A 23,771-nucleotide genomic window follows, 5' to 3' on the forward strand; every position below is an offset into this window, starting at 1 on the left:
ATCCTCAGCATGAAAGATGAGCCAGTGCAGGGCAAAGAGGTTCCTCTGGAATGGACTGAGACATCTGGGGGACTCTTGGAATGGTGGTACGACCATGGAGTTCCTCTCGCCTTTCCTGTTGAGAGTGCCTCCTCTTGAGATGCGACGGGAACGCCGGGAATTCTTTCCCGTTGAAAGCAGGGAAAGGATCCCTCATCTCGAGCTACGAGGGGGAAACCGGGATCCTCTGGATGTGGGCGGGACCATCGTGCTTCCTCTCGAGTGGAGACGGGTATGGCGGTGAACTTCTTGAGTCGCAGCAAGGGTGTGAAAGACCCTTTCGAAGTTCCAGAGGTTAGGTGTCATTAGTCTCCAGACGCCTCATCGGAAATAGGCCTCATCTCGCCTGGAAGGGAGAACTTCCTGGATTTTCTCGAGTTGCGGCAGGTGCTCTCGAGTTACGACGAGGACCTCAGGGACACGCCCTGGTGGCCTCAGGAGAGGCCAGTCCCCATGCGAGTTGCTAGGGGGCCTCTCGGGATTCCTCTCCCGTCGATACCGGGGCCAAAAACCTTGTGTGGAGTCAGGGCCGGAACCGAGGATTCCTCTCAGGGGCTGACATGGATCTTTGGGTACTTCTGGAGTCTCCCCAGGGGAGTCAGGCCTGTCTCGAGTGGGGGCATGCACGTGCGCTTTCCTTCCAGGCTGTAGCAGCAATGTCACGCTTCCCGTCGCGTGGATCAAAGGATCTGTGGTTTTCCCTCGAGGCTTTCCCTCGAGGCTTTCCCACAGGGCTGTCCCACGTGCCACCGTGGTGTGAGTCGATCCTCGGCGTGAAAGATGAGCCAGTGCAGGGCAAAGAGGTTCCTCTGGAATGGACTGAGACATCTGGGGGACTCTTGGAATGGTGGTACGACCATGGAGTTCCTCTCGCCTTTCCTGTTGAGAATGCCTCCTCTTGAGATGCGACGGGAACGCAGGGAATTCTTTCCCGTTGAAAGCAGGGAAAGGATCCCTCATCTCGAGCTACGAGGGGGAAACGGGGCTCCTCTGGATGTGGTCGGGACCATCGTGCTTCCTCTCGAGTGGAGACGGGTATGGTGGTGAACTTCTTGAGTTGCAGCAAGGGTGTGAAAGACCCTTTCGAAGTTCCAGAGGTTAGGTGTCATTAGTCTCCAGACGCCTCATCGGAAATAGGCCTCATCTCGCCTGGAAGGGAGAACTTCCTGGATTTTCTCGAGTTGCGGCAGGTGTTCTCGAGTTACGACGGGGACCTCAGGGACCGGCCCTGGTGGCCTCAGGAGAGGCCAGTCCCCATGCGAGTTGCTAGGGGGCCTCTCGGGATTCCTCTTCCGTCGATAGCGGGGCCAAAAACCTTGTGTGGAGTCAGGGCCGGAACCGAGGATTCCTCTCAGGGGCTGATATGTATCTTTGGATACTTCTGGAGTCTCGCCAGGGGAGACAGGCCTCGTTTCGTGAGGGGGCATGCACGTGCACTTTCCTTCCAGGCTTTAGCAGCAATGTCACGCTTCCAGTGGCGAGGATCAAAGGATCTGTGGTTTTCCCTCGAGGCTTTCCCTCGAGGCTTTCCCACAGGGCTGTCCCACGTGCCACCGTGGTGTGAGTTGATCCTCGGCGTGAAAGATGAGCAAGTGCAGGGCAAAGAGGTTCCTCTGGAATGGACTGAGACATCTGGGGGACTCTTGGAATGGTGGTACGACCATGGAGTTCCTCTCGTCTTTCCGGTTGAGAGTGCCTCCTCTTGAGATGCGACGGGAACGCCGGGAATTCTTTCCCGTTGAAAGCAGGGAAAGGTTCCCTCATCTCGAGCTACGAGGGGGAAACGGGGATCCTATGGATGTGGGCGGGACCATCGTGCTTCCTCTCGAGTGGAGACGGGTATGGCGGTGAACTTCTTGAGTCGCAGCAAGGGTGTGAAAGACCCTTTCGAAGTTCCAGAGGTTAGGTGTCATTAGTCTCCAGACGCCTCATCGGAAATAGGCCTCATCTCGCCTGGAAGGGAGAACTTCCTGGATTTTCTCGAGTTGCGGCAGGTGCTCTCGAGTTACGACGAGGACCTCAGCGACCCGCCCTGGTGGCCTCAGGAGAGGCCAGTCCCCATGCGAGTTGCTAGGTGGCCTCTCGGGATTCCTCTCCCGTCGATACCGGGGCCAAAAACCTTGTGTGGAATCAGGGCCGGAACCGAGGATTCCTCTCAGGGGCTGATATGGATCTTTGGATACTTCTGGAGTCTCGCCAAGGGAGACAGGCCTCGTTTCGTGAGGGGGCATGCACGTGCACTTTCCTTCCAGGCTGTAGCAGCAATGTCACGCTTCCCGTCGCGTGGATCAAAGGATCTGTGGTTTTCCCTCGAGGCTTTCCCTCGAGGCTTTCCCACAGGGCTGTCCCACGTGCCACCGTGGTGTGAGTCGATCCTCGGCGTGAAAGATGAGCCAGTGCAGGGCAAAGAGGTTCCTCTGGAATGGACTGAGACATCTGGGGGACTCTTGGAATGGTGGTACGACCATGGAGTTCCTCTCGCCTTTCCTGTTGAGAGTGCCTCCTCTTGAGATGCTACGGGAACGCCGGGAATTCTTTCCCGTAGAAAGCAGGGAAAGGATCCCTCATCTCGAGCTACGAGGGGGAAACGGGGCTCTTCTGGATGTGGGCGGGACCATCGTGCTTCCTCTCGAGTGGAGACGGGTATGGCGGTGAACTTCTTGAGTAGCAGCAAGGGTGTGAAAGACCCTTTAGAAGTTCCAGAGGTTAGGTGTCATTAGTCTCCAGACGCCTCATCGGAAATAAGCCTCATCTCGCCTGGAAGGGAGAACTTCCTGGATTTTCTCGAGTTGCGGCAGGTGTTCTCGAGTTACGACGGGGACCTCAGGGACCCGCCCTGGTGGCCTCAGGAGAGGCCAGTCCCCATGCGAGTTGCTAGGGGGCCTCTCGGGATTCCTCTCCCGTCGATACCGGGGCCAAAAACCTTGTGTGGAGTCAGGGCCGGAACCGAGGATTCCTCTCAGGGGCTGACATGGATCTTTGGGTACTTCTGGAGTCTCCCCAGTGGAGTCAGGCCTCGTCTCGAGTGGGGGCATGCACGTGCGCTTTCCTTCCAGGCTGTAGCAGCAATGTCACGCTTCCCGTCGCGTGGATCAAAGGATCTGTGGTTTTCCCTCGAGGCTTTCCCTCGAGGCTTTCCCACAGGGCTGTCCCACGTGCCACCGTGGTGTGAGTCGATCCTCGGCGTGAAAGATGAGCCAGTGCAGGGCAAAGAGGTTCCTCTGGAATGGACTGAGACATCTGGGGGACTCTTGGAATGGTGGTACGACCATGGAGTTCCTCTCGCCTTTCCTGTTGAGAGTGCCTCCTCTTGAGATGCGACGGGAACGCAGGGAATTCTTTCCCGTTGAAAGCAGGGAAAGGATCCCTCATCTCGAGCTACGAGGGGGAAACGGGGCTCCTTTGGATGTGGTCGGGACCATCGTGCTTCCTCTCGAGTGGAGACGGGTATGGTGGTGAACTTCTTGAGTTGCAGCAAGGGTGTGAAAGACCCTTTCGAAGTTCCAGAGGTTACGTGTCATTAGTCTCCAGACGCCTCATCGGAAATAGGCCTCATCTCGCCTGGAAGGGAGAACCTCCTGGATTTTCTCGAGTTGCGGCAGGTGTTCTCGAGTTACGACGGGGACCTCAGGGACCGGCCCTGGTGACCTCAGGAGAGGCCAGTCCCCATGCGAGTTGCTAGGGGGCCTCTCGGGATTCCTCTCCCGTCGATACCGGGGCCAAAAACCTTGTGTGGAGTCAGGGCCGGAACCGAGGATTCCTCTCAGGGGCTGATATGGATCTTTGGATACTTCTGGAGTCTCGCCAGGGGAGACAGGCCTCGTTTCGTGAGGGGGCATGCACGTGCACTTTCCTTCCAGGCTGTAGCAGCAATGTCACGCTTCCCGTCGCGTGGATCAAAGGATGTGTGGTTTTCCCTCGAGGCTTTGCCTCGAGGCTTTCCCACAGGGCTGTCCCACGTGCCACCGTGGTGTGAGTCGATCCTCGGCGTGAAAGATGAGCCAGTGCAGGGCAAAGAGGTTCCTCTGGAATGGACTGAGACATCTGGGGGACTCTTGGAATGGTGGTACGACCATGGAGTTCCTCTCGCCTTTCCTGTTGAGAGTGCCTCCTCTTGAGATGCGACTGGAAAGCCGGGAATTCTTTCCCGTTGAAACCAGGGAAAGGATCCCTCATCTCGAGCTACGAGGGGGAAACGGGGCTCTTCTGGATGTGGGCGGGACCATCGTGCTTCCTCTCGAGTGGAGACGGGTATGGCGGTGAACTTCTTGAGTTGCAGCAAGGGTGTGAAAGACCCTTTCGAAGTTCCAGAGGTTTGGCGTCATTAGTCTGCAGAGGCCTCATCGGAAATAGCCCTCATCTCGCCTGGAAGGGAGAACTTCCTGGATTTTCTCGAGTTGAGGCAGGTGTTCTCGAGTTACGACGGGGACCTCAGGGACCCGCCCTGGTGGCCTCAGGAGAGGCCAGTCCCCATGCGAGTTGCTAGGGGGCCTCTCGGGATTCCTCTCCCGTCGATACCGGGGCCAAAAACCTTGTGTGGAGTCAGGGCCGGAACCGAGGATTCCTCTCAGGGGCTGACATGGATCTTTGGGTACTTCTGGAGTCTCCCCAGTGGAGTCAGGCCTCGTCTCGAGTGGGGGCATGCACGTGCGCTTTCCTTCCAGGCTGTAGCAGCAATGTCACGCTTCCCGTCGCGTGGATCAAAGGATCTGTGGTTTTCCCTCGAGGCTTTCCCTCGAGGCTTTCCCACAGGGCTGTCCCACGTGCCACCGTGGTGTGAGTCGATCCTCGGCGTGAAAGATGAGCCAGTGCAGGGCAAAGAGGTTCCTCTGGAATGGACTGAGACATCTGGGGGACTCTTGGAATGGTGGTACGACCATGGAGTTCCTCTCGCCTTTCCTGTTGAGAGTGCCTCCTCTTGAGATGCGACGGGAACGCAGGGAATTCTTTCCCGTTGAAAGCAGGGAAAGGATCCCTCATCTCGAGCTACGAGGGGGAAACGGGGCTCCTTTGGATGTGATCGGGACCATCGTGCTTCCTCTCGAGTGGAGACGGGTATGGTGGTGAACTTCTTGAGTTGCAGCAAGGGTGTGAAAGACCCTTTCGAAGTTCCAGAGGTTAGGTGTCATTAGTCTCCAGACGCCTCATCGGAAATAGGCCTCATCTCGCCTGGAAGGGAGAACTTCCTGGATTTTCTCGAGTTGCGGCAGGTGTTCTCGAGTTACGACGGGGAACTCAGGGACCGGCCCTGGTGGCCTCAGGAGAGGCCAGTCCCCATGCGAGTTGCTAGGGGGCCTCTCGGGATTCCTCTCCCGTCGATACCGGGGCCAAAAACCTTGTGTCTAGTCAGGGCCGGAACCGAGGATTCCTCTCAGGGGCTGATATGGATCTTTGGATACTTCTGGAGTCTCGCCAGGGGAGACAGGCCTCGTTTCGTGAGGGGGCATGCACGTGCACTTTCCTTCCAGGCTGTAGCAGCAATGTCACGCTTCCCGTCGCGTGGATCAAAGGATCTGTGGTTTTCCCTCGAGGCTTTCCCTCGAGGCTTTCCCACAGGGCTGTCCCACGTGCCACCGTGGTGTGGGTCGATCCTCGGCGTGAAAGATGAGCCAGTGCAGGGCAAAGAGGTTCCTCTGGAATGGACTGAGACATCTGGGGGACTCTTGGAATGGTGGTACGACCATGGAGTTCCTCTCGCCTTTCCTGTTGAGAGTGCCTCCTCTTGAGATGCGACGGGAACGCCGGGAATTCTTTCCCGTTGAAACCAGGGAAAGGATCCCTCATCTCGAGCTACGAGGGGGAAACGGGGCTCCTCTGGATGTGGGCGGGACCATCGTGCTTCCTCTCGAGTGGAGACGGGTATGGTGGTGAACTTCTTGAGTTGCAGCAAGGGTGTGAAAGACCCTTTCGAAGTTCCAGAGGTTAGGTGTCATTAGTCTCCAGACGCCTCATCGGAAATAGGCCTCATCTCGCCTGGAAGGGAGAACTTCCTGGATTTTCTCGAGTTGCGGCAGGTGTTCTCGAGTTACGACGGGGAACTCAGGGACCGGCCCTGGTGGCCTCAGGAGAGGCCAGTCCCCATGCGAGTTGCTAGGGGGCCTCTCGGGATTCCTCTCCCGTTGATACCGGGGCCAAAAACCTTGTGTGGAGTCAGGGCCGGAACCGAGGATTCCTCTCAGGGGCTGACATGGATCTTTGGGTACTTCTGGAGTCTCCCCAGTGGAGTCAGGCCTCGTCTCGAGTGGGGGCATGCACGTGCGCTTTCCTTCCAGGCTGTAGCAGCAATGTCACCCTTCCCGTCGCGTGGATCAAAGGATCTGTGGTTTTCCCTCGAGGCTTTCCCTCGAGGCTTTCCCACAGGGCTGTCCCACGTGCCACCGTGGTGTGAGTCGATCCTCGGCGTGAAAGATGAGCCAGTGCAGGGCAAAGAGGTTCCTCTGGAATGGACTGAGACATCTGGGGGACTCTTGGAATGGTGGTACGACCATGGAGTTCCTCTCGCCTTTCCTGTTGAGAGTGCCTCCTCTTGAGATGCGACGGGAACGCAGGGAATTCTTTCCCGTTGAAACCAGGGAAAGGATCCCTCATCTCGAGCTACGAGGGGGAAACGGGGCTCCTTTGGATGTGGTCGGGACCATCGTGCTTCCTCTCGAGTGGAGACGGGTATGGTGGTGAACTTCTTGAGTTGCAGCAAGGGTGTGAAAGACCCTTTCGAAGTTCCAGAGGTTAGGTGTCATTAGTCTCCAGACGCCTCATCGGAAATAGGCCTCATCTCGCCTGGAAGGGAGAACTTCCTGGATTTTCTCGAGTTGCGGCAGGTGTTCTCGAGTTACGACGGGGACCTCAGGGACCGGCCCTGGTGGCCTCAGGAGAGGCCAGTCCCCATGCGAGTTGCTAGGGGGCCTCTCGGGATTCCTCTCCCGTCGATACCGGGGCCAAAAACCTTGTGTGGAGTCAGGGCCGGAACCGAGGATTCCTCTCAGGGGCTGATATGGATCTTTGGATACTTCTGGAGTCTCGCCAGGGGAGTCAGGCCTCGTTTCGTGAGGGGGCATGCACGTGCACTTTCCTTCCAGGCTGTAGCAGCAATGTCACGCTTCCCGTCGCGTGGATCAAAGGATCTGTGGTTTTCCCTCGAGGCTTTCCCTCGAGGCTATCCCACAGGGCTATCACACGTGCCACCGTGGTGTGAGTCGATCCTCGGCATGAAAGATGAGCCAGTGCAGGGCAAAGAGGTTCCTCTGGAATGGACTGAGACATCTGGGGGACTCTTGGAATGGTGGTACGACCATGGAGTTCCTCTCGCCTTTCCTGTTGAGAGTGCCTCCTCTTGAGATGCGACGGGAACGCCGGGAATTCTTTCCCGTTGAAAGCAGGGAAAGGATCCCTCATCTCGAGCTACGAGGGGGAAACGGGGATCCTCTGGATGTGGGCGGGACCATCGTGCTTCCTCTCGAGTGGAGACGGGTATGGCGGTGAACTTCTTGAGTCGCAGCAAGGGTGTGAAAGACCCTTTCGAAGTTCCAGAGGTTAGGTGTCATTAGTCTCCAGACGCCTCATCGGAAATAGGCCTCATCTCGCCTGGAAGGGAGAACTTCCTGGATTTTCTCGAGTTGCGGCAGGTGTTCTCGAGTTACGACGGGGAACTCAGGGACCGGCCCTGGTGGCCTCAGGAGAGGCCAGTCCCCATGCGAGTTGCTAGGGGGCCTCTCGGGATTCCTCTCCCGTTGATACCGGGGCCAAAAACCTTGTGTGGAGTCAGGGCCGGAACCGAGGATTCCTCTCATGGGCTGACATGGATCTTTGGGTACTTCTGGAGTCTCCCCAGTGGAGTCAGGCCTCGTCTCGAGTGGGGGCATGCACGTGCGCTTTCCTTCCAGGCTGTAGCAGCAATGTCACGCTTCCCGTCGCGTGGATCAAAGGATCTGTGGTTTTCCCTCGAGGCTTTCCCTCGAGGCTTTCCCACAGGGCTGTCCCACGTGCCACCGTGGTGTGAGTCGATCCTCGGCGTGAAAGATGAGCCAGTGCAGGGCAAAGAGGTTCCTCTGGAATGGACTGAGACATCTGGGGGACTCTTGGAATGGTGGTACGACCATGGAGTTCCTCTCGCCTTTCCTGTTGAGAGTGCCTCCTCTTGAGATGCGACGGGAACGCAGGGAATTCTTTCCCGTTGAAAGCAGGGAAAGGATCCCTCATCTCGAGCTACGAGGGGGAAACGGGGCTCCTTTGGATGTGGTCGGGACCATCGTGCTTCCTCTCGAGTGGAGACGGGTATGGGGGTGAACTTCTTGAGTTGCAGCAAGGGTGTGAAAGACCCTTTCGAATTTCCAGAGGTTAGGTGTCATTAGTCTCCAGACGCCTCATCGGAAATAGGCCTCATCTCGCCTGGAAGGGAGAACTTCCTGGATTTTCTCGAGTTGCGGCAGGTGTTCTCGAGTTACGACGGGGACCTCAGGGACCGGCCCTGGTGGCCTCAGGAGAGGCCAGTCCCCATGCGAGTTGCTAGGGGGCCTCTCGGGATTCCTCTCCCGTCGATACCGGGGCCAAAAACCTTGTGTGGAGTCAGGGCCGGAACCGAGGATTCCTCTCAGGGGCTGATATGGATCTTTGGATACTTCTGGAGTCTCGCCAGGGGAGTCAGGCCTCGTTTCGTGAGGGGGCATGCACGTGCACTTTCCTTCCAGGCTGTAGCAGCAATGTCACGCTTCCCGTCGCGTGGATCAAAGGATCTGTGGTTTTCCCTCGAGGCTTTCCCTCGAAGCTATCCCACAGGGCTGTCCCACGTGCCACCGTGGTGTGAGTCGATCCTCGGCATGAAAGATGAGCCAGTGCAGGGCAAAGAGGTTCCTCTGGAATGGACTGAGACATCTGGGGGACTCTTGGAATGGTGGTACGACCATGCAGTTCCTCTCGCCTTTCCTGTTGAGAGTGCCTCCTCTTGAGATGCGACGGGAACGCCGGGAATTCTTTCCCGTTGAAAGCAGGGAAAGGATCCCTCATCTCGAGCTACGAGGGGGAAACGGGGATCCTCTGGATGTGGGCGGGACCATCGTGCTTCCTCTCGAGTGGAGACGGGTATGGCGGTGAACTTCTTGAGTCGCAGCAAGGGTGTGAAAGACCCTTTCGAAGTTCCAGAGGTTAGGTGTCATTAGTCTCCAGACGCCTCATCGGAAATAGGCCTCATCTCGCCTGGAAGGGAGAACTTCCTGGATTTTCTCGAGTTGCGGCAGGTGCTCTCGAGTTACGACGAGGACCTCAGGGACACGCCCTGGTGGCCTCAGGAGAGGCCAGTCCCCATGCGAGTTGCTAGGGGGCCTCTCGGGATTCCTCTCCCGTCGATACCGGGGCCAAAAACCTTGTGTGGAGTCAGGGCCGGAACCGAGGATTCCTCTCAGGGGCTGACATGGATCTTTGGGTACTTCTGGAGTCTCCCCAGGGGAGTCAGGCCTGTCTCGAGTGGGGGCATGCACGTGCGCTTTCCTTCCAGGCTGTAGCAGCAATGTCACGCTTCCCGTCGCGTGGATCAAAGGATCTGTGGTTTTCCCTCGAGGCTTTCCCTCGAGGCTTTCCCACAGGGCTGTCCCACGTGCCACCGTGGTGTGAGTCGATCCTCGGCGTGAAAGATGAGCCAGTGCAGGGCAAAGAGGTTCCTCTGGAATGGACTGAGACATCTGGGGGACTCTTGGAATGGTGGTACGACCATGGAGTTCCTCTCGCCTTTCCTGTTGAGAATGCCTCCTCTTGAGATGCGACGGGAATGCAGGGCATTCTTTCCCGTTGAAAGCAGGGAAAGGATCCCTCATCTCGAGCTACGAGGGGGAAACGGGGCTCCTCTGGATGTGGTCGGGACCATCGTGCTTCCTCTCGAGTGGAGACGGGTATGGTGGCGAACTTCTTGAGTTGCAGCAAGGGTGTGAAAGACCCTTTCGAAGTTCCACAGGTTAGGTGTCATTAGTCTCCAGACGCCTCATCGGAAATAGGCCTCATCTCGCCTGGAAGGGAGAACTTCCTGGATTTTCTCGAGTTGCGGCAGGTGTTCTCGAGTTACGACGGGGACCTCAGGGACCGGCCCTGGTGGCCTCAGGAGAGGCCAGTCCCCATGCGAGTTGCTAGGGGGCCTCTCGGGATTCCTCTCCCGTCGATACCGGGGCCAAAAACCTTGTGTGGAGTCAGGGCCGGAACCGAGGATTCCTCTCAGGGGCTGATATGGATCTTTGGATACTTCTGGAGTCTCGCCAGGGGAGTCAGGCCTCGTTTCGTGAGGGGGCATGCACGTGCACTTTCCTTCCAGGCTGTAGCAGCAATGTCACGCTTCCCGTCGCGTGGATCAAAGGATCTGTGGTTTTCCCTCGAGGCTTTCCCTCGAGGCTATCCCACAGGGCTGTCCCACGTGCCACCGTGGTGTGAGTCGATCCTCGGCATGAAAGATGAGCCAGTGCAGGGCAAAGAGGTTCCTCTGGAATGGACTGAGACATCTGGGGGACTCTTGGAATGGTGGTACGACCATGGAGTTCCTCTCGCCTTTCCTGTTGAGAGTGCCTCCTCTTGAGATGCGACGGGAACGCCGGGAATTCTTTCCCGTTGAAAGCAGGGAAAGGATCCCTCATCTCGAGCTACGAGGGGGAAACGGGGATCCTCTGGATGTGGGCGGGACCATCGTGCTTCCTCTCGAGTGGAGACGGGTATGGCGGTGAACTTCTTGAGTCGCAGCAAGGGTGTGAAAGACCCTTTCGAAGTTCCAGAGGTTAGGTGTCATTAGTATCCAGACGCCTCATCGGAAATAGGCCTCATCTCGCCTGGAAGGGAGAACTTCCTGGATTTTCTCGAGTTGCGACAGGTGCTCTCGAGTTACGACGAGGACCTCAGCGACCCGCCCTGGTGGCCTCAGGAGAGGCCAGTCCCCATGCGAGTTGCTAGGGGGCCTCTCGGGATTCCTCTCCCGTCGATACCGGGGCCAAAAACCTTGTGTGGAGTCAGGGCCGGAATCGAGGATTCCTCTCAGGGGCTGACATGGATCTTTGGGTACTTCTGGAGTCTCCCCAGGGGAGTCAGGCCTCGTCTCGAGTGGGGGCATGCACGTGCGCTTTCCTTCCAGGCTGTAGCAGCAATGTCACGCTTCCCGTCGCGTGGATCAAAGGATCTGTGGTTTTCCCTCGAGGCTTTCCCACAGGGCTGTCCCACGTGCCACCGTGGTGTGAGTCGATCCTCGGCGTGAAAGATGAGCCAGTGCAGGGCAAAGAGGTTCCTCTGGAATGGACTGAGACATCTGGGGGACTCTTGGAATGGTGGTACGACCATGGAGTTCCTCTCGCCTTTCCTGTTGAGAGTGCCTCCTCTTGAGATGCGACGGGAACGCCGGGAATTCTTCCCCGTTTAAAGCAGGGAAAGGATCCCTCATCTCGAGCTACGAGGGGGAAACGGGGATCCTCTGGATGTGGGCGGGACCATCGTGCTTCCTCTCGAGTGGAGACGGGTATGGCGGTGAACTTCTTGAGTCGCAGCAAGGGTGTGAAAGACCCTTTCGAAGTTCCAGAGGTTAGGTGTCATTAGTCTCCAGACGCCTCATCGGAAATAGGCCTCATCTCGCCTGGAAGGGAGAACTTCCTGGATTTTCTCGAGTTGCGGCAGGTGCTCTCGAGTTACGACGAGGACCTCAGGGACACGCCCTGGTGGCCTCAGGAGAGGCCAGTCCCCATGCGAGTTGCTAGGGGGCCTCTCGGGATTCCTCTCCCGTCGATACCGGGGCCAAAAACCTTGTGTGGAGTCAGGGCCGGAACCGAGGATTCCTCTCAGGGGCTGACATGGATCTTTGGGTACTTCTGGAGTCTCCCCAGGGGAGTCAGGCCTGTCTCGAGTGGGGGCATGCACGTGCGCTTTCCTTCCAGGCTGTAGCAGCAATGTCACGCTTCCCGTCGCGTGGATCAAAGGATCTGTGGTTTTCCCTCGAGGCTTTCCCTCGAGGCTTTCCCACAGGGCTGTCCCACGTGCCACCGTGGTGTGAGTCGATCCTCGGCGTGAAAGATGAGCCAGTGCAGGGCAAAGAGGTTCCTCTGGAATGGACTGAGACATCTGGGGGACTCTTGGAATGGTGGTACGACCATGGAGTTCCTCTCGCCTTTCCTGTTGAGAATGCCTCCTCTTGAGATGCGACGGGAATGCAGGGAATTCTTTCCCGTTGAAAGCAGGGAAAGGATCCCTCATCTCGAGCTACGAGGGGGAAACGGGGCTCCTCTGGATGTGGTCGGGACCATCGTGCTTCCTCTCGAGTGGAGACGGGTATGGTGGCGAACTTCTTGAGTTGCAGCAAGGGTGTGAAAGACCCTTTCGAAGTTCCACAGGTTAGGTGTCATTAGTCTCCAGACGCCTCATCGGAAATAGGCCTCATCTCGCCTGGAAGGGAGAACTTCCTGGATTTTCTCGAGTTGCGGCAGGTGTTCTCGAGTTACGACGGGGACCTCAGGGACCGGCCCTGGTGGCCTCAGGAGAGGCCAGTCCCCATGCGAGTTGCTAGGGGGCCTCTCGGGATTCCTCTTCCGTCGATAGCGGGGCCAAAAACCTTGTGTGGAGTCAGGGCCGGAACCGAGGATTCCTCTCAGGGGCTGATATGTATCTTTGGATACTTCTGGAGTCTCGCCAGGGGAGACAGGCCTCGTTTCGTGAGGGGGCATGCACGTGCACTTTCCTTCCAGGCTTTAGCAGCAATGTCACGCTTCCAGTAGCGTGGATCAAAGGATCTGTGGTTTTCCCTCGAGGCTTTCCCTCGAGGCTTTCCCACAGGGCTGTCCCACGTGCCACCGTGGTGTGAGTTGATCCCCGGCGTGAAAGATGAGCAAGTGCAGGGCAAAGAGGTTCCTCTGGAATGGACTGAGACATCTGGGGGACTCTTGGAATGGTGGTACGACCATGGAGTTCCTCTCGCCTTTCCGGTTGAGAGTGCCTCCTCTTGAGATGCGACGGGAACGCCGGGAATTCTTTCCCGTTGAAAGCAGGGAAAGGTTCCCTCATCTCGAGCTACGAGGGGGAAACGGGGATCCTATGGATGTGGGCGGGACCATCGTGCTTCCTCTCGAGTGGAGACGGGTATGGCGGTGAACTTCTTGAGTCGCAGCAAGGGTGTGAAAGACCCTTTCGAAGTTCCAGAGGTTAGGTGTCATTAGTCTCCAGACGCCTCATCGGAAATAGGCCTCATCTCGCCTGGAAGGGAGAACTTCCTGGATTTTCTCGAGTTGCGACAGGTGCTCTCGAGTTACGACGAGGACCTCAGCGACCCGCCCTGGTGGCCTCAGGAGAGGCCAGTCCCCATGCGAGTTGCTAGGGGGCCTCTCGGGATTCCTCTCCCGTCGATACCGGGGCCAAAAACCTTGTGTGGAGTCAGGGCCGGAATCGAGGATTCCTCTCAGGGGCTGACATGGATCTTTGGGTACTTCTGGAGTCTCCCCAGGGGAGTCAGGCCTCGTCTCGAGTGGGGGCATGCACGTGCGCTTTCCTTCCAGGCTGTAGCAGCAATGTCACGCTTCCCGTCGCGTGGATCAAAGGATCTGTGGTTTTCCCTCGAGGCTTTCCCACAGGGCTGTCCCACGTGCCACCGTGGTGTGAGTCGATCCTCGGCGTGAAAGATGAGCCAGTGCAGGGCAAAGAGGTTCCTCTGGAATGGACTGAGACATCTGGGGGACTCTTGGAATGGTGGTACGACCATGGAGTTCCTCTCGCCTTTCCTGTTGAGAGTGCCTCCTCTTGAGATGCGACGGGAACGCCGGGAATTCTTCCCCGTTTAAAGCAGGGAAAGGATCCCTCATCTCGAGCTACGAGGGGGAAACGGGGATCCTCTGGATGTGGGCGGGACCATCGTGCTTCCTCTCGAGTGGAGACGGGTATGGCGGTGAACTTCTTGAGTCGCAGCAAGGGTATGAAAGACCCTTTCGAAGTTCCAGAGGTTAGGTGTCATTAGTCTCCAGAGGCCTCATCGGAAATAGGCCTCATCTCGCCTGGAAGGGAGAACTTCCTGGATTTTCTCGAGTTGCGGCAGGTGCTCTCGAGTTACGACGAGGACCTCAGGGACCCGCCCTGGTGGCCTCAGGAGAGGCCAGTCCCCATGCGAGTTGCTAGGGGGCCTCTCGGGATTCCTCTCCCGTCGATTCCGGGGCCAAAAAGCTTGTGTGGAGTCAGGGCCGGAACCGAGGATTCCTCTCAGGGGCTGACATGGATCTTTGGGTACTTCTGGAGTCTCCCCAGGGGAGTCAGGCCTCGTCTCGAGTGGGGGCATGCACGTGCGCTTTCCTTCCATGCTGTAGCAGCAATGTCACGCTTCCCGTCGCGTGGATCAAAGGATCTGTGGTTTTCCCTCGAGGCTTTCCCACAGGGCTGTCCCACGTGCCACCGTGGTGTGAGTCGATCCTCGGCGTGAAAGATGAGCCAGTGCAGGGCAAAGAGGTTCCTCTGGAATGGACTGAGACATCTGCGGGACTCTTGGAATGGTGGTACGACCATGGAGTTCCTCTCGCCTTTCCTGTTGAGAGTGCCTCCTCTTGAGATGCGACTGGAAAGCCGGGAATTCTTTCCCGTTGAAACCAGGGAAAGGATCCCTCATCTCGAGCTACGAGGGGGAAACGGGGCTCTTCTGGATGTGGGCGGGACCATCGTGCTTCCTCTCGAGTGGAGACGGGTATGGCGGTGAACTTCTTGAGTTGCAGCAAGGGTGTGAAAGACCCTTTCGAAGTTCCAGAGGTTTGGTGTCATTAGTCTCCAGAGGCCTCATCGGAAATAGCCCTCATCTCGCCTGGAAGGGAGAACTTCCTGGATTTTCTCGAGTTGAGGCAGGTGTTCTCGAGTTACGACGGGGACCTCAGGGACCCGCCCTGGTGGCCTCAGGAGAGGCCAGTCCCCATGCGAGTTGCTAGGGGGCCTCTCGGGATTCCTCTCCCGTCGATACCGGGGCCAAAAACCTTGTGTGGAGTCAGGGCCGGAACCGAGGATTCCTCTCAGGGGCTGACATGGATCTTTGGGTAGTTCTGGAGTCTCCCCAGTGGAGTCAGGCCTCGTCTCGAGTGGGGGCATGCACGTGCACTTTCCTTCCAGGCTGTAGCAGCAATGTCACGCTTCCCGTCGCGTGGATCAAAGGATCTGTGGTTTTCCCTCGAGGCTTTCCCTCGAGGCTTTCCCACAGGGCTGTCCCACGTGCCACCGTGGTGTGAGTCGATCCTCGGCGTGAAAGATGAGCCAGTGCAGGGCAAAGAGGTTCCTCTGGAATGGACTGAGACATCTGGGGGACTCTTGGAATGGTGGTACGACCATGGAGTTCCTCTCGCCTTTCCTGTTGAGAGTGCCTCCTCTTGAGATGCGACGGGAACGCAGGGAATTCTTTCCCGTTGAAAGCAGGGAAAGGATCCCTCATCTCGAGCTACGAGGGGGAAACGGGGCTCCTTTGGATGTGGTCGGGACCATCGTGCTTCCTCTCGAGTGGAGACGGGTATGGTGGTGAACTTCTTGAGTTGCAGCAAGGGTGTGAAAGACCCTTTCGAAGTTCCAGAGGTTAGGTGTCATTAGTCTCCAGACGCCTCATCGGAAATAGGCCTCATCTCGCCTGGAAGGGAGAACTTCCTGGATTTTCTCGAGTTGCGGCAGGTGTTCTCGAGTTACGACGGGGAACTCAGGGACCGGCCCTGGTGGCCTCAGGAGAGGCCAGTCCCCATGCGAGTTGCTAGGGGGCCTCTCGGGATTCCTCTCCCGTCGATACCGGGGCCAAAAACCTTGTGTGGAGTCAGGGCCGGAACCGAGGATTCCTCTCAGGGGCTGACATGGATCTTTGGGTACTTCTGGAGTCTCCCCAGTGGAGTCAGGCCTCGTCTCGAGTGGGGGCATGCACGTGCGCTTTCCTTCCAGGCTGTAGCAGGAATGTCACGCTTCCCGTCGCGTGGATCAAAGGATCTGTGGTTTTCTCTCGAGGCTTTCCCTCGAGGCTTTCCCACAGGGCTGTCCCACGTGCCACCGTGGTGTGAGTCGATCCTCGGCGTGAAAGATGAGCCAGTGCAGGGCAAAGAGGTTCCTCTGGAATGGACTGAGACATCTGGGGGACTCTTGGAATGGTGGTACGACCATGGAGTTCCTCTCGCCTTTCCTGTTGAGAGTGCCTCCTCTTGAGATGCGACGGGAACGCAGGGAATTCCTTCCCGTTGAAAGCAGGGAAAGGATCCCTCATCTCGAGCTGCGAGGGGGAAACGGGGCTCCTTTGGATGTGGTCGGGACCATCGTGCTTCCTCTCGAGTGGAGACGGGTATGGTGGTGAACTTCTTGAGTTGCAGCAAGGGTGTGAAAGACCCTTTCGAAGTTCCAGAGGTTAGGTGTCATTAGTCTCCAGACGCCTCATCGGAAATAGGCCTCATCTCGCCTGGAAGGGAGAACTTCCTGGATTTTCTCGAGTTGCGGCAGGTGTTCTCGAGTTACGACGGGGACCTCAGGGACCGGCCCTGGTGGCCTCAGGAGAGGCCAGTCCCCATGCGAGTTGCTAGGGGGCCTCTCGGGATTCCTCTCCCGTCGATACCGGGGCCAAAAACCTTGTGTGGAGTCAGGGCCGGAACCGAGGATTCCTCTCAGGGGCTGATATGGATCTTTGGATACTTCTGGAGTCTCGCCAGGGGAGACAGGCCTCGTTTCGTGAGGGGGCATGCACGTGCACTTTCCTTCCAGGCTGTAGCAGCAATGTCACGCTTCCCGTCGCGTGGATCAAAGGATCTGTGGTTTTCCCTCGAGGCTTTCTCTCGAGGCTTTCCCACAGGGCTGTCCCACGTGCCACCGTGGTGTGAGTCGATCCTCGGCGTGAAAGATGAGCCAGTGCAGGGCAAAGAGGTTCCTCTGGAATGGACTGAGACATCTGGGGGACTCTTGGAATGGTGGTACGACCATGGAGTTCCTCTCGCCTTTCCTGTTGAGAGTGCCTCCTCTTGAGATGCGACGGGAACGCCGGGAATTCTTTCCCGTTGAAACCAGGGAAAGGATCCCTCATCTCGAGCTACGAGGGGGAAACGGGGCTCCTCTGGATGTGGGCGGGACCATCGTGCTTCCTCTCGAGTGGAGACGGGTATGGTGGTGAACTTCTTGAGTTGCAGCAAGGGTGTGAAAGACCCTTTCGAAGTTCCAGAGGTTAGGTGTCATTAGTCTCCAGACGCCTCATCGGAAATAGGCCTCATCTCGCCTGGAAGGGAGAACTTCCTGGATTTTCTCGAGTTGCGGCAGGTGTTCTCGAGTTACGACGGGGAACTCAGGGACCGGCCCTGGTGGCCTCAGGAGAGGCCAGTCCCCATGCGAGTTGCTAGGGGGCCTCTCGGGATTCCTCTCCCGTCGATACCGGGGCCAAAAACCTTGTGTGGAGTCAGGGCCGGAACCGAGGATTCCTCTCAGGGGCTGACATGGATCTTTGGGTACTTCTGGAGTCTCCCCAGTGGAGTCAGGCCTCGTCTCGAGTGGGGGCATGCACGTGCGCTTTCCTTCCAGGCTGTAGCAGCAATGTCACGCTTCCCGTCGCGTGGATCAAAGGATCTGTGGTTTTCCCTCGAGGCTTTCCCTCAAGGCTTTCCCACAGGGCTGTCCCACGTGCCACCGTGGTGTGAGTCGATCCTCGGCGTGAAAGATGAGCCAGTGCAGGGCAAAGAGGTTCCTCTGGAATGGACTGAGACATCTGGGGGACTCTTGGAATGGTGGTACGACCATGGAGTTCCTCTCGCCTTTCCTGTTGAGAGTGCCTCCTCTTGAGATGCGACGGGAACGCAGGGAATTCTTTCCCGTTGAAAGCAGGGAAAGGATCCCTCATCTCGAGCTACGAGGGGGAAACGGGGCTCCTTTGGATGTGGTCGGGACCATCGTGCTTCCTCTCGAGTGGAGACGGGTATGGTGGTGAACTTCTTGAGTTGCAGCAAGGGTGTGAAAGACCCTTTCGAAGTTCCAGAGGTTAGGTGTCATTAGTCTCCAGACGCCTCATCGGAAATAGGCCTCATCTCGCCTGGAAGGGAGAACTTCCTGGATTTTCTCGAGTTGCGGCAGGTGTTCTCGAGTTACGACGGGGACCTCAGGGACCCGCCCTGGTGGCCTCAGGAGAGGCCAGTCCCCATGCGAGTTGCTAGGGGGCCTCTCGGGATTCCTCTCCCGTCGATACCGGGGCCAAAAACCTTGTGTGGAGTCAGGGCCGGAACCGAGGATTCCTCTCAGGGGCTGATATGGATCTTTGGATACTTCTGGAGTCTCGCCAGGGGAGTCAGGCCTCGTTTCGTGAGGGGGCATGCACGTGCACTTTCCTTCCAGGCTGTAGCAGCAATGTCACGCTTCCCGTCGCGTGGATCAAAGGATCTGTGGTTTTCCCTCGAGGCTTTCCCTCGAGGCTATCCCACAGGGCTGTCCCACGTGCCACCGTGGTGTGAGTCGATCCTCGGCATGAAAGATGAGCCAGTGCAGGGCAAAGAGGTTCCTCTGGAATGGACTGAGACATCTGGGGGACTCTTGGAATGGTGGTACGACCATGGAGTTCCTCTCGCCTTTCCTGTTGAGAGTGCCTCCTCTTGAGATGCGACGGGAACGCCGGGAATTCTTTCCCGTTGAAAGCAGGGAAAGGATCCCTCATCTCGAGCTACGAGGGGGAAACGGGGATCCTCTGGATGTGGGCGGGACCATCGTGCTTCCTCTCGAGTGGAGACGGGTATGGCGGTGAACTTCTTGAGTCGCAGCAAGGGTGTGAAAGACCCTTTCGAAGTTCCAGAGGTTAGGTGTCATTAGTCTCCAGACGCCTCATCGGAAATAGGCCTCATCTCGCCTGGAAGGGAGAACTTCCTGGATTTTCTCGAGTTGCGGCACGTGCTCTCGAGTTACGACGAGGACCTCAGGGACACGCCCTGGTGGCCTCAGGATAGGCCAGTCCCCATGCGAGTTGCTAGGGGGCCTCTCGGGATTCCTCTCCCGTCGATACCGGGGCCAAAAACCTTGTGTGGAGTCAGGGCCGGAACCGAGGATTCCTCTCAGGGGCTGACATGGATCTTTGGGTACTTCTGGAGTCTCCCCAGGGGAGTCAGGCCTGTCTCGAGTGGGGGCATGCACGTGCGCTTTCCTTTCAGGCTGTAGCAGCAATGTCACGCTTCCCGTCGCGTGGATCAAAGGATCTGTGGTTTTCCCTCGAGGCTTTCCCTCGAGGCTTTCCCACAGGGCTGTCCCACGTGCCACCGTGGTGTGAGTCGATCCTCGGCGTGAAAGATGAGCCAGTGCAGGGCAAAGAGGTTCCTCTGGAATGGACTGAGACATCTGGGGGACTCTTGGAATGGTGGTACGACCATGGAGTTCCTCTCGCCTTTCCTGTTGAGAATGCCTCCTCTTGAGATGCGACGGGAACGCAGGGAATTCTTTCCCGTTGAAAGCAGGGAAAGGATCCCTCATCTCGAGCTACGAGGGGGAAACGGGGCTCCTCTGGATGTGGTCGGGACCATCGTGCTTCCTCTCGAGTGGAGACGGGTATGGTGGTGAACTTCTTGAGTTGCAGCAAGGGTGTGAAAGACCCTTTCGAAGTTCCAGAGGTTAGGTGTCATTAGTCTCCAGACGCCTCATCGGAAATAGGCCTCATCTCGCCTGGAAGGGAGAACTTCCTGGATTTTCTCGAGTTGCGGCAGGTGTTCTCGAGATACGACGGGGACCTCAGGGACCCGCCCTGGTGGCCTCAGGAGAGGCCAGTCCCCATGCGAGTTGCTAGGGGGCCTCTCGGGATTCCTCTTCCGTCGATAGCGGGGCCAAAATCCTTGTGTGGAGTCAGGGCCGGAACCGAGGATTCCTCTCAGGGGCTGATATGTATCTTTGGATACTTCTGGAGTCTCGCCAGGGGAGACAGGCCTCGTCTCGAGTGGGGGCATGCACGTGCGCTTTCCTTCCAGGCTGTAGCAGCAATGTCACGCTTCCCGTCGCGTGGATCAAAGGATCTGTGGTTTTCCCTCGAGGCTTTCCCTCGAGGCTTTCCCACAGGGCTGTCCCACGTGCCACCGTGGTGTGAGTCGATCCTCGGCGTGAAAGATCAGCCAGTGCAGGGCAAAGAGGTTCCTCTGGAATGGACTGAGACATCTGGGGGACTCTTGGAATGGTGGTACGACCATGGAGTTCCTCTCGCCTTTCCTGTTGAGAGTGCCTCCTCTTGAGATGCGACGGGAACGCCGGGAATTCTTTCCCGTTGAAACCAGGGAAAGGATCCCTCATCTCGAGCTACGAGGGGGAAACGAGGCTCCTCTGGATGTGGGCGGGACGATCGTGCTTCCTCTCGAGTGGACACGGGTATGGCGCTGAACTTCTTGAGTTGCAGCAAGGGTGTGAAAGACCCTTTCGAAGTTCCAGAGGTTAGGTGTCATTCGTCTCCAAAGGCCTCATCGGAAATAGGCCTCATCTCGCCTGGAAGGGAGAACTTCCTGGATATTCTCGAGTTGCGGCAGGTGTTCTCGAGTTACGCCGGGGACCTCAGGGACCCGCCCTGGTGGCCTCAGGAGAGGCCAGTCCCCATGCGAGTTGCTAGGGGGCCTCTGGGGATTCCTCTCCCATCGATACTGGCGCAAAAACCTTGTGTGGAGTCAGGGCCGGAACCGAGGATTCCTCTCAGGGTCTGACATGGATCTTTGGGTACTTCTGGAGTCTCCCCAGGGGAGTCAGGCCTCGTCTCGAGTGGGGGCATGCACGTGCGCTTTCCTTCCAGGCTGTAGCAGCAATGTCACGCTTCCCGTCGCGTGGATCAAAGGATCTGTGGTTTTCCCTCGAGGCTTTCCGTCGAGGCTTTCCCACAGGGCTGTCCCACGTGCCACCGTGGTGTGAGTCGATCCTCGGCGTGAAAGATGAGCCAGTGCAGGGCAAAGAGGCTCCTCTGGAATGGACTGAGACATCTGGGGGACTCTTGGAATGGTGGTACGACCATGGAGTTCCTCTCGCCTTTCCTGTTGAGAGTGCCTCCTCTTGAGATGCGACGGGAACGCCGGGAATTCTTTCCCGTTGAAAGCAGGGAAAGGATCCCTCATCTCGAGCTACGAGGGGGAAACTGGGCTCCTCTGGATGTGGGCGGGACCATCGTGCTTCCTCTCGAGTGGAGACGGGTATGGCGGTGAACTTCTTGAGTTGCAGCAAGGGTGTGAAAGACCCTTTCGAAGTTCCAGAGGTTAGGTGTCATTAGTCTCCAGACGCCTCATCGGAAATAGGCCTCATCTCGCCTGGAAGGGAGAACTTCCTGGATTTTCTCGAGTTGCGGCAGGTGTTCTCGAGTTACGACGGGGACCTCAGGGACCCGCCCTGGTGGCCTCAGGAGAGGCCAGTCCCCATGCGAGTTGCTAGGGGGCCTCTCGGGATTCCTCTCCCGTAGATACCGGGGCCAAAAACCTTGTGTGGAGTCAGGGCCGGAACCGAGGATTCCTCTCAGGGGCTGACATGGATCTTTGGGTACTTGTGGAGTCTCCCCAGGGGAGTCAGGCCTCGTCTCGAGTGGGGTCATGCACGTGCGCTTTCCTTCCAGGCTGTAGCAGCAATGTCACGCTTCCCGTGGCGTGGATCAAAGGATCTGTGGTTTTCCCTCGAGGCTTTCGCTCGAGGCTTTCCCACAGGGCTGTCCCACGTGCCACGGTGGTGTGAGTCGATCCTCGGCGTGAAAGATGAGCCAGTGCAGGGCAAAGAGGTTCCTCTGGAATGGACTGAGACATCTGGGGGACTCTTGGAATGATGGTACGACCATGGAGTTCCTCTCGCCTTTCCTGTTGAGAGTGCCTCCTCTTGAGATGCGACGGGAACGCCGGGAATTCTTTCCCGTTGAAAGCAGGGAAAGGATCCCTCATCTCGAGCTACGAGGGGGAAACTGGGCTCCTCTGGATGTGGGCGGGACCATCGTGCTTCCTCTCGAGTGGAGACGGGTATGGCGGTGAACTTCTTGAGTTGCAGCAAGGATGTGAAAGACCCTTTCGAAGTTCCAGAGTTTAGGTGTCATTAGTCTCCAGAGGCCTAATCGGAAATAGGCCTCATCTCGCCTGGAAGGGAGAACTTCCTGGATTTTCTCGAGTTGCGGCAGGTGTTCTCGAGTTACGACGGGGACCTCAGGGACCCGCCCTGGTGGCCTCAGGAGAGGCCAGTCCCCATGCGAGTTGCTAGGGGGCCTCTCGGGATTCCTCTCCCGTAGATACCGGGGCCAAAAACCTTGTGTGGAGTCAGGGCCGGAACCGAGGATTCCTCTCAGGGGCTGACATGGATCTTTGGGTACTTCTGGAGTCTCCCCAGGGGAGTCAGGCCTCGTCTCGAGTGGGGGAATGCACGTGCGCTTTCCTTCCAGGCTGTAGCAACAATGTCACGCTTCCCGTGGCGTGGATCAAAGGATCTGTGGTTTTCCCTCGAGGCTTTCCCTCGAGGCTTTCCCACAGGGCTGTCCCACGTGCCACCGTTGTGTGTGTCGATCCTCGGCGTGAAAGATGAGCCAGTGCAGGGCAAAGAGGTTCCTCTGGAATGGACTGAGACATCTGGGGGACTCTTGGAATGGTGGTACGACCATGGAGTTCCTCTCGCCTTTCCTGTTGAGAGTGCCTCCTCTTGAGATGCGACGGGAACGCCGGGAATTCTTTCCCGTTGAAAGCAGGGAAAGGATCCCTCCTCTCGAGCTCCGAGGGGGAAACGGGGCTCCTCTGAATGTGGGCGGGACCAACGTGCTTCCTCTCGAGTGGAGACGGTATGGCGGTGAACTTCTTGAGTTGCAGCAAGGGTGTGAAAGACCCTTTCGAAGTTCCAGATGTTAGGTGTCATTAGTCTCCAGACGCCTCATCGGAAATAGGCCTCATCTCGCCTGGAAGGGAGAACTTCCTGGATTTTCTCGAGTTGCGGCAGGTGTTCTTGAGTTACGACGGGGACCTCAGGGACCCGCCCTGGTGGCCTCAGGAGAGGCCAGTCCCCATGCGAGTTGCTAGGGGGCCTCTCGGGATTCCTGTCCCATAGATACCGGGGCCAAAAACCTTGTGTGGAGTCAGGGCCGGAACCGAGGATTCCTCTCAGGGGCTGACATGGATCTTTGGGTACTTCTGGAGTCTCCCCAGGGGAGTCAGGCCTCGTCTCGAGTGGGGGCATGCACGTGCGCTTTCCTTCCAGGCTGTAGCAGCAATGTCACGCTTCCCGTCGCGTGGATCAAAGGATCTGTGGTTTTCCCTCGAGGCTTTCCCACAGGGCTGTCCCACGTGCCATCGTGGTGTGAGTCGATCCTCGGCGTGAAAGATGAGCCAGTGCAGGGCAAAGAGGTTCCTCTGGAATGGACTGAGACATCTGGGGGACTCTTGGAATGGTGGTACGACCATGGAGTTCCTCTCGCCTTTCCTGTTGAGAGTGCCTCCTCTTGAGATGCGACGGGAACGCCGGGAATACTTTCCCGTTGATAGCAGGGAAAGGATCCCTCATCTCGAGCTACGAGTGGGAAACGGGGCTCCTCTGGATGTGGGCGGGACCATCGTGTTTCCTCTCGAGTGGAGACGGGTATGGCGGTGAACTTCTTGAGTTGCAGCAAGGGTGAGAAAGACCCTTTCAAAGTTCCAGAGGTTCGGTGTCATTAGTCTCCAGACGCCTCATCGGAAATAGGCCTCATCTCGCCTGGAAGGGAGAACTTCCTGGATTTTCTCGAGGTGCGGCAGGTGTTCTCGAGATACGACGGGGACCTCAGGGACCCGCCCTGGTGTCCTCAGGAAAGGCCAGTCCCCATGCGAGTTGCTCGGGGGCCT

Source organism: Capricornis sumatraensis, chromosome 19 (genome assembly GCF_032405125.1).
Source record: "Capricornis sumatraensis isolate serow.1 chromosome 19, serow.2, whole genome shotgun sequence".
Taxonomy (NCBI): domain Eukaryota; kingdom Metazoa; phylum Chordata; class Mammalia; order Artiodactyla; family Bovidae; genus Capricornis; species Capricornis sumatraensis.